Source organism: Triticum urartu, chromosome 1A (assembly GCF_056163025.1).
Source record: "Triticum urartu cultivar PI428250 chromosome 1A, HENAU_Tu73, whole genome shotgun sequence".
Lineage (NCBI taxonomy): Eukaryota > Viridiplantae > Streptophyta > Magnoliopsida > Poales > Poaceae > Triticum > Triticum urartu.
Genome location: NC_141873.1, coordinates 339,439,890 through 339,450,492, shown reverse-complemented (window position 1 = coordinate 339,450,492; position 10,603 = coordinate 339,439,890).

The window sequence follows — 10,603 nt, the reverse complement described above, 5'->3', positions numbered from 1 at the left end:
GAATTTAGCACATCGCCAAAAGGCGAGTGCTGAAAGATATCCGCAGAGGTGAACTCCATGATCGGTGCCCAGTCGGATTCGATGGGCACGGATGCAGGCGGCTCGGAGTCCGTGGCCGGAGACGAATCCAGTGGTTCGGTGACACGACTCTCGTAAGGGGTGAAGTCAGTATCCGGCTCTATCACCACTGAGAGTGCGGCCTCCATGGCGGGGTCTATCCCTCCATTCTCAGATGGCGCGATTTGCTCCGGATTGACGACCGGAGTGGTTGCATATGCGATCTCCCGAATACTGTCCGATGGCAGAGTTACGTCATGCTCGTCGTGACTATGTGGCGCACCTAACATGGGCTCGAATCCGTCAAAGATCAAGTCTCCGCGGATGTCTGCAGCGTAGTTTAATTTCCGAATCTAACCTAGTGGCCAAGGGCGTAGCTCTCGATCTGCTCCAGATGGCCAAGCGAATTGGCCCGCAGTGCGAAGCCACCGAATACAAAGATTTGCCCGGGAGGAAAACCTCACCCTGGACCGCATCGCTACTGATGATCAAAAGATCCATCAAGCCTTGATGGCAATGGGTAGGATATGGGGCGGGTATAGCAATACCATACCCATACCCGTGTTGTCAATGGGTACAAAATTCTACCCATACCCGTACCCACGGGTAGGAAACTTTACCCGTACCCATACCCGATGGGTACCCATACCCATTGGATACCCAACGGGTAGATCAAATAATACACAAGTTATTCACAATTATACATTCATCTATGGCACATTTGGCAAAAAAACATTGATCTCAACTCAATAATAGGTCGATGAGTACATGAAAATTATGTCAATTCAAAATGACAATTAGTGATAATTAGGTTCACAAGCTCATGACACAATTTTAACATAGGTACACTGGTGAATCACGGGTAAAGTTCACATGTCAGTATAAACGGGTAGGGTATGGATATACCCATGGGTAAGAGGTTATACCCGTGCCCTACCCATGACTTAATGGGTATGATATGGGTACTACCCGTGGGTATAAAATTGTGCCCATACCCGACCCAAGTGGGTACGGTATCTGCGGGTACCCGTACCCATGGGTAAAATTGCCATCCTTAAGCCTTACAGTGACGACACAGTGGAACTCTCAATGAAAGCACCAATGTCGGTGTCAAAACCGGCAGATATCGGGTAGGGGGTCCCGAACTGTGCGTCTAAGGCGGATGGTAACAGGAGGCAGGGGACACGATGTTTACCCGGGTTCGGGCCCTCTTGATGGAGGTAATACCCTACGTCCTGCTTGATTGTTCTTGATGATATGAGTATTACAAGAGTTGATCTACCACGAGATCGTAGAGGCTAAACCCTAGAAGCTAGCCTATGGTATGATTGTATGTGTTGTCCTATGGACTAAACCCTCTGGTTTATATAGACACAGGAGGGGGATAGGGTTACACAGAGTCGGTTACAAGGGAGGAGATCTACATATCCGTATTGCCTAGCTTGCCTTCCACGCCAAGGAGAGTCCCATCCGGACACGGGACGAAGTCTTCAATCTTGTACCTTCATAGTCCATAGTCTGGCCAAAGGATATAGTCCGGCTATCCGGAGACCCCCTAATCTAGGACTCCCTCAGTTTCCTTGGGCATCCCCAAGCTTAGGCTCTTGCCACTCCTTGTTCCATAATCCATCAAATCTTTACCCAAAACTTGAAAACTTCACAACACAAAACTTAACATAAAATCTCGTGAGCTCCGTTAGCGAAAGAAAACAAAACACCACTTCAAGGTACTGTAATGAACTCATTATTTATTTATATTGATGTTAAACCTACTATATTCCAACTTCTCTATGGTTTATAAACTCTATTACTAGCCATATATTCATCAAAATAAGCAAACAACACACGAAAAACAGAATCTATGAAAAACAGAAAAGTCTTTAGTAATCTGTAAGTTTCGAATACTTCTGGAACCCCAAAAATTCTAAAATAACTTGCTGGACGTGAGGAATTTATCTATTAATAATCTGCAAAAAGAATTAACTAAATAGCACTCTCCAGTAAAAAAAATGGAAGCAATTCTCGCGAGCGCTAAAGTTTCTGTTTTTTACAGCAAGATCAAAAAGACTTTCCCCAAGTCTTCCCAACGGTTCTACTTGGCACAAACACTAATTAAACACAAAAAACACAACCAAAACAGAGGCTAGATAAATTATTTATTACTAAAAAGGAACAAAAAGCAAGGAATAAAAATAAAATTGGGTCGCCTCCCAACAAGCGCTATCGTTTAACGCCCTTAGCTAGGCATAAAAGCAAGGATAGATCTAGGTATTGCCATGATAATGATAAGATAAATCGCGAAAGCTCATCTCATACTCCCTACATTCAGCAGCAAGCTTCCTTTGTGGCAAGCAGAAATAATCAAAAGGGCTAAATTTAATGGGACAAAAGTCCCCAAGATCAATCTCGGGAGGTATTGGTTCCTCCTTTGGCCCCTCATATTCCACAATCACTTCATCATTATAAGCATTCTTTTGGCAAAAAGTCACGAGCCATTGTTCAAGGGAAAAACCTAGCCCATTGTTCTGGGTGGCAAAATTATCATTAAGTTCAGAGATCCTATTAACAAGAGCATTGGTAGGAACCTTTTTTGTAAGATTTTCATTAAAAGAAACATGATCTAAAGATCGTAAATGCATAATATCTTCTTCATAGAAAATAATTGCTTCTATGGGTGGACGGCCGACATCCACCCTATAATGTGCAAAAATTTCATTGGCCTCTTTTATTATAAATCTGAACTCATGAGCTAAAAAGATGGTCGCTGCTCGCTTAACAAAAGAATGCTCAATATTATAAAATTCTAGGAAAATCCTTTGTGTGGAAGGATGCATATGTAAAAATTGTCTCTCGAGTTCAACTATGAGCAAGGATATAGCATCTGTGAGACTACTAGTTTTATGAAGGATAGATCCACTCATAGTGGGCAAAGCACCGACACAAGTAAAGAAATCTTGAATAACTCCCTTCCCAATAATATTACCGCTGCCAATACGAAACGTTTTAGTGTGCAAAATAATAGGATTTTCAAGAGGATCATCAATAGCATCAAAGTTTTCCATATTATTATCCTTATCAATGATAACCTCCCCAGTTTCAGACATGATGGCCACAAATTGCAAAAAGAACGAGCACACAGAAGGCAGGAAGGAAAAAGAGGCGAACGGAAAAAGAGGGCTAATAAAACGGCAAGGGTGAAGTGGGGGAGAGGAAAACGAGAGGCAAATGGCAAATAATGTAATGCGAAGGATAAGAGTTGTGATGGGTACTTGGTATGTCTTGACTTGGCGTAGATCTCCCCGGCAACGGCGCCAGAAATCCTTCTTGCTACCTCTTGAGCACTGCGTTGCTTTTCCCTTGAAGAGGAAAGGGTGCTGCAGTAAAGCAGCGTAAGTATTTCCCTTAGTTTTTGAGAACCAAGGTATCAATCCAGTAGGAGACCACACGCGAGTCACCTCGTACCTACACAAACAAATAAGAACCTCGCAACCAACGCGATAAAGGGGTTGTCAATCCCTTCACGGCCACTTGCAAGAGTGAGATCTGATAGATATGATGATAATAAGATAAGTATTTTTGGTATTTTTATGATATAGATTGAAAGTAAAGATTGCAAAATAAAATAGATTGGAAACTTGTATGATGGAAAATAGACCCGGGGGACATAGGTTTCACTAGTGGCTTCTCTCAAGATAGCATAAGTATTACGGTGGGTGAACAAATTATTGTTGAGCAATTGATAGAAAAGTGGATAATTATGAGAATATCTAGGTATGATCATGTATATAGGCATCACGTCCGTGACAAGTAGACCCACTCCTGCCTGCATCTACTACTATTACTCCACACATCGACCGCTATCCAGCATGCATCTAGAGTATTAAGTTCACAAGAACAGAGTAACACCTTAAGCAAGATGACATGATGTAAAGGGATAAACTCATGCAATATGATGTAAACCCCATATTTTTATCCTCGACGACAACAATACAATACGTGTCGTTTCCCTTTCTGTCACTGGGATCGAGCACCACAAGATTGAACCCAAAGCTAAGCACTTCTCCCATTGCAAGAAAGATCAATTTAGTAGGCCAGACCAAACTGATAATTCGAAGAGTCTTGCAAAGATAAACCAATCATACATAAAAGAATTCAGAGAAGATTCAAATATTGTTCACAGATAATCTGGATCATAAACCCACAATTCATCGGATCTCGACAAACACACCACAAAAGAAGATTACATCAAATAGATCTCCAAGAGAATCGAGGAGAACTTTGTATTGAGATCCAAAGAGAGAGAAGAAGCCATCTAGCTACTAGCTATGGACCTGAAGGTCTGAGGTAAACTACTCACACATCATCGGAGGGGCCATGGAGTTGATGTAGAGGCCCTCCGTGATCGATGCCCCGTCCAGCGGAGCTCCGGAAAAGGCCCCAAGTTGAGATCTCTTGGGTACAGAAGGTTGCGGTGGTGTAAATAGGGTTTCGTGGTGCTCCTGGATGTTTTCGGGGTATATGAATATATATAGGAGGAAGAAGTAGGTCGGTGGAGCAACGAGGGGCCCACGAGGGCGGAGGGCGCGCCCAGGGGGTAGGCGTGCCCCCTGCCTCGTGGGCTCCTTGTTGATTGCTTGACGTCCACTCCAAGTCCTCTCGATCACGTTTGTTCCAAAAATCACGTTCCCGAAGGTTTCATTCTGTTTGGGCTGGGCCTCCGGTTAATAGGTTAGTCCCAAAAATAGTATAAAAGTGTAAAATAAAGCTCGTTATCATCCAAAACAGATAATATAATAGCATGGAACAATAAAAAAATTATAGATACGTTGGAGACGTATCAGTGTGCTGCCATGAGTTGGGCCGCAGCCCATGTATCCCCCACTTCGCCCCCTTTTTGCACTAAGTGAAACGCCCTCGATGCGGCTATATCTCCCACGTATCGAAGCACGACTTAGAGGCATAACCGCATTGAAAGCAATGTCGCAAGTGAGGTAATCTTCACACAACCCATGAAATATATAAAGGACAAGAGATACATACTTGGCTTACAATCGCCACTTCACACAATACATGAATAAAGCATTACATCAACCAGATACAAACAAGGTCCGACTATGGAACCAAAATAAAAGAAGAACCCCAAATGCGACACGGTTCCCGATCGACCCCAACTGGGCTCCACTACTGATCAACTAGAACGAAACAACACAAAGGACAAGATCTTCATCGAGCTCCTCCTGAGCTTGGTTGCATCATCTGCACGGACCCATCGGCACCTGCAAGCTGGTTTTGGAAGTATCTGTGAGCCACGGGGACTCAGCAATCTCGCACCCTCGCGATCAAGACTATTTAAGCTTATGGGTAAGGTAAAGGTATGAGGTGGAGCTGCAGCAAGCGACTAGCATATATGGTGGCTAACATACGCAAATGAGAGCGAGAAGAGAAGGCAAAGCACGTTCGAGAAATCTATGATCAAGAAGTGATCCTAAAACAACCTACGTCAAGCATAACTCCAACACCATGTTCACTTCTTGCCATACAGAATTTCAAATGGGGCCTTGCCCGAACTTGTTTGAAAACTGTTGTTGTAGGAGAATTCAGCATAAGGAAGACAATCCTCCCACTTCATGCTGAAGGAGATCACACAAGCCCTGAGCATATCTTCAAGAATCTGGTTGACACGCTCGACTTGACCGCTAGTTTGAGGATGGAAAGCTGTGCTGAAGTGGATGTTCGTGCCCATGGCCTTCTGAAAAGAATCCCAAAACTTTGATGTAAAGATGCTGCCACGGTCTGAAGATATCACTTGAGGAATACCGTGCAGAGAGACAATACGAGAGGTATAGAGTTCCGCCAATTGAGATGCAGTGATCGACTCTTTGATAGGCAGAAAATGAGCCACTTTGGTGAGTTTGTCGATGACAACGAATATAGCATCATTGCCACGCTTGGACTTTGGAAACCCAGTCACGAAGTCCATTTCAATGTGGTCAAACTTCCATTCTGGAATGGCAAGAGGTTGGAGGAGACCTGCTGGCCTTTGGTGTTCTGCCTTCACTCTTCTGCAGACATCACATTCATTCACGAATTGAGCAATTTCACGCTTCATTCGAGTCCACCAATAAGCTTGCTTGAGGTCCTGATACATCTTCGTGCTCCCAGGGTGGATGGAGAGGAGAGAATTGTGAGCCTCGTTCATGATCACTTTACAGAGGTCACCTTTGGGTACAACAATACGATCCTCGAAGAAGAGAGTGTCCTTGTCATCAAGGCGGTAGCACTTGTACTTGGACTGACTCTTGGCAAACCCAATCTTCACCTTTTTCACCATAGCATCAAGATGCTGGGCTTGGAGAATCTGTTCTTCCAAGGTAGGAGAGACTTGAAGGTTGGCGAGGAAACCTTGAGGAACAACTTGCAGATTAAGTTTGCGGAAAGCTTCACAAAGCTCGGGTTGATAAGGCTTGAGAATTAGACTGTTGCAGTAAGCTTTCCTGCTCAATGTGTCAGCAATCACATTGGCCTTGCCTGGATTATACTCCATACTCGGATTATACTCTTGAATCATTTCCACCCATCGAGTTTGGCTGAGGTTGAGATTAGGCTGAGTGAAGATGTACTTGAGACTCTTGTGATCAGTGAAAATGTCCACTTTTCTTCCCAATAGAAGATTTCTCCAAGTCAAAAGAGCATGCACAACTGCCGCCAACTCGAGATCATGAGTGGGGTAGTTCTTATCATTAGGCTTCAACTGGCGAGATGTATAAGCAACAACTTTGTTCTCTTGCATCAATACTGTGCCAAGACCTTGGAGAGAGGCATCACAAAAGACCTCGTACGGCTTGGGTTCATCAGGCGGAGTCAGAACTGGAGCAGTGATCAATTTCTCTTTCAAAGTGTTCAAAGCAATGTCACACTCCAGAGACCAAACATACTTGACGTGCTTCTGGAGAAGATTTGAGAGAGGCTTCGCGATCTTAGAAAAGTTTTCAACGAATCTTTGGCAATAGCTTGCGAGACCGAGGAAGCTACGGAGTTGCTTCACGTTCTGAGGAGGTTCCCAATTCACAATTGCAGACACCTTCTCAGGATTCACGGCAATGCCCATGGCAGAGATGATATGACCAAGATAAAGAACCTCATCAAGCCAAAATTCACACTTGGAGAACTTGGCGTAGAACTTGTGTTCCCTAAGCTTATCGAGTACCAAACGCAAGTGCTTGGCATGATCTTCCTTGTTCTTTGAGAAAACCAGAATGTCGTCGAGATAGACCAAAACAAAGTCATTGGTGTAGGCATTGAAGATGAAGTTCATCATGCGAGAGAACGTCGGAGGAGCGTTGACGAGGCCAAAAGACATGACAGTGTATTCATATGAACCATAGCTTGTCCTGAAAGCCGTCTTGGGAATATCTTGCTCACGGATTCGAATCTGATGATAACCCATACGGAGATCAAGTTTGGAGAATACTTGGGCACCTTTGAGTTGTTCGAACAGCTCATTGATGTTGGGAAGTGGGTATTTGTTCTTGATGGTCTTCTTGTTCAATGGACGGTAATCCACACAAAGTCGGTCCGTGCCATCCTTCTTCTTCACAAAAAGAACACCACAACCCCACGGAGAAGAACTAGGCCGGATGTGACCCATTTTCTCTTGAATATCGAGTTGCTTCTTCGGCTCCTTCAACTCTTCAGGTCCGAGCTTGTAAGGACGTTTGCACACAGGTTCCGTGCCAGGCTCAAGATCAATAACGAATTCAACTGGCCGGTGCGGAGGCATTCCTGGAAGCTCTTCTGGAAAGACGTCTTGATATTTGCAAACGACTGGAATTTGAGAGATAGCATCCAATTCACCCTTCTCCTTGAGAGAAAATAGATGGATGGTATCATCACGAGCGGCAAAGACAATTACATCCTCAGACGAATGGGTCAATTGAATCTACCTGGCTGCACAATCAAGCTGAGCCTTGTGCTTAGAGAGCCAATCCATTCCGAGAATAAGATCAATATCCGAGTCACCAAGAACCGTTGGAGAAGATAGAAACTTGTAGTCTCCCAAAGTGATAGTAACATCCGGAGCAATGGAGTTAGCATGCATGCGCTTACCGGGAGAGACAACTGCTAATGGACTAGGCAAAACTTGCAAAGGCAAACCATGCTTAGATGAAAACGGTCTCGAAATGAAACAATGAGATGCACCCGTGTCAAAAAGAACTTTAGCTGGAATATCATTAACAGGAAGGTTACCCATGATCACATCTGACGAGTCCTCTGCCTGAGCTGCATTCATCAAATTGACCTTGGTGTGCTTGGGATTATGCTTGACCACAGCTGTACTTGCCGATCTGACAGGAGGAGGAAGACGCCTCTGGTTGAAACACTTGTTGGCATAGTGACCCTTCTGTTGGCACTTGTTGCATGTGACCTCTGAAAGCGGACGGTGATACGGAGCACTCGATCTTGGAGCTTGAGACGAAGTCTTGTTTTGAAAGCCAGGGTTGGGTGGGTGGTAAGAACCACTGCCACCTTTGCTCTTCTGCTGATACGGCTGACGGAACGGAGGAGGAGGAAGCCAATACTTCTGCTGCTTGGCCACTTGAGTAGAGGAAGAAGGAGTAACATCTCTGACTCGCTTCTTGGAAGCATCAGACCTCAACTGAGCAGCCTCTTGCTTCAGGGCCATGTTGTAGAACTCATCGTACCTCAAGGGCTCAAAGAGAACAAGAGCTAGCTGGATTTCTTCTCTGAGACCACCCCTGAACTGGTATATCATGCTCTTCTCATCAGGGACGTCCTGCTTGGCAAAGCGAGCGAGCTTCTGGAACAACTTGTTGTAGTCATAGACAGACAAAGAGCCTTGCTTCAGGTTGCGGAATTCCTCACGCTTGCTTTCAATCACACTCTGGGGAATATGATGAGCTCGGAAATCTTGATGGAATTCATCCCAAGTGATAGCACGTCCACCTCTGGAATCCTTGTACTGTTGGAACCATTCTGCAGCTTGATCTTTGAGTTAGAAGGAAGCGAACTTAACAAAGTCCTCAGGCCTGACGTTACTGCACTCGAAATGCTTGCATAGATCCACAAGCCAATCGTCAGCATCGGTTGCCTCAACACAATTGCTGAAAGTCTTTGGCCCGTTAGCAAGGAACTGGTTGAGTGTAGCAAAGTGATTCTGATTGTTGCCTTGATTCCCTTGGTTGCCTTGATTGCGCTCTTGGAGAATTTGCATGATCAACTGTGTTTTTGCATTGGTTGCAGCCATCACAGCTTGCCATGCCTCTGGAGGAGGTGGAGGTGGTGGCGGATTAGGATTCGGAGTCGTGCGCGTTGGAGGAGCCATCCTGAAGAGGTTGACCACCATTAGCACATAGACAGACAAATATTGAAGCTGAATCCAACGGAATGAAAATTGCAACATATAGTCTTCACATCCGAACAAAATGAACGAATGCATTCCTCTTGAAATGGTCACATATCCATAAATTGAGAAGCCACTTAGAATTAAGGTAGAGAAATAAATCAACAAGGTACGGGTCAAGAACGAATAATCGGTAAGAAATCCCAATCTCAAACCAATATCCGTGGAAGAAGAAGTAGAGCTACTAGAATTCCCACCTATGAAACTCCCGAACCTTTCCGGTTATGCAATCAGGTGTTGGGGATATAGGGGAAGCATAATATCTCACCCAAACTAGCAAATCCTACATCCAGCTGTATCCATCCTTCAACACATAACCAAGAAACCTTCAAAAACCATCTACCTCAACCTTTGAAAAGCATCCGTTATACAAGTTATGGCGATACTCTGGAACTCCCGCCCCAGTACTGGGTGGCGTCAAGGTTATCTCACCAACGAACTGCATAAAAGAGATTTTTGATGTCGGCGTACTAAACTCGGGTATTCCAGAACTGCAACGATAAAATTATGATGACAACACCTCAGAGCTCAACTCCCCGGGACACTTCCACTAAACCCCTGACAGGAGGCACCAAGACAATGTTCTCATCATAAAACCATCGGAATGATTCCAAGATACCCGCGTGATCCTAAAAAAAATTTAGTGAAATTTGAGAAGAGAAGAGTCAAAACTCTACGTCAGGATACCTTACCAGAGCGATGAGGAGACTGGGTAGTAAAAAAGAATTCCTAAACTCTCCGATGTATAATTCCTAAATGACTCAAAACATTTTTTCTAGACACAACTCGGCTGCTAAAAACGATCAAGCAATGGGGCTCCTAAGGTCGGGGAAGGCTCTGATTACCAACTTGTAACACCCTCGATGCGACTATATCTCCCACGTGTCGAGGCACGACTTAGAGGCATAATCGCATTGAAGATATATGTCCCAAGTTAGGCAATCTTCACAACATCCCATGTAATATAAATAATAAAGGGGAGAGAACATAGTTGGCTTACACTCGCCACGTCAATCAAGTACATAAATAACATTACATCATCCAAACACTCATGGCCCGACTACGGCGCCAAAATAAAAGATAACCCAACATGCGACACGGTCCCAATCACCCCCAACCGGGCAC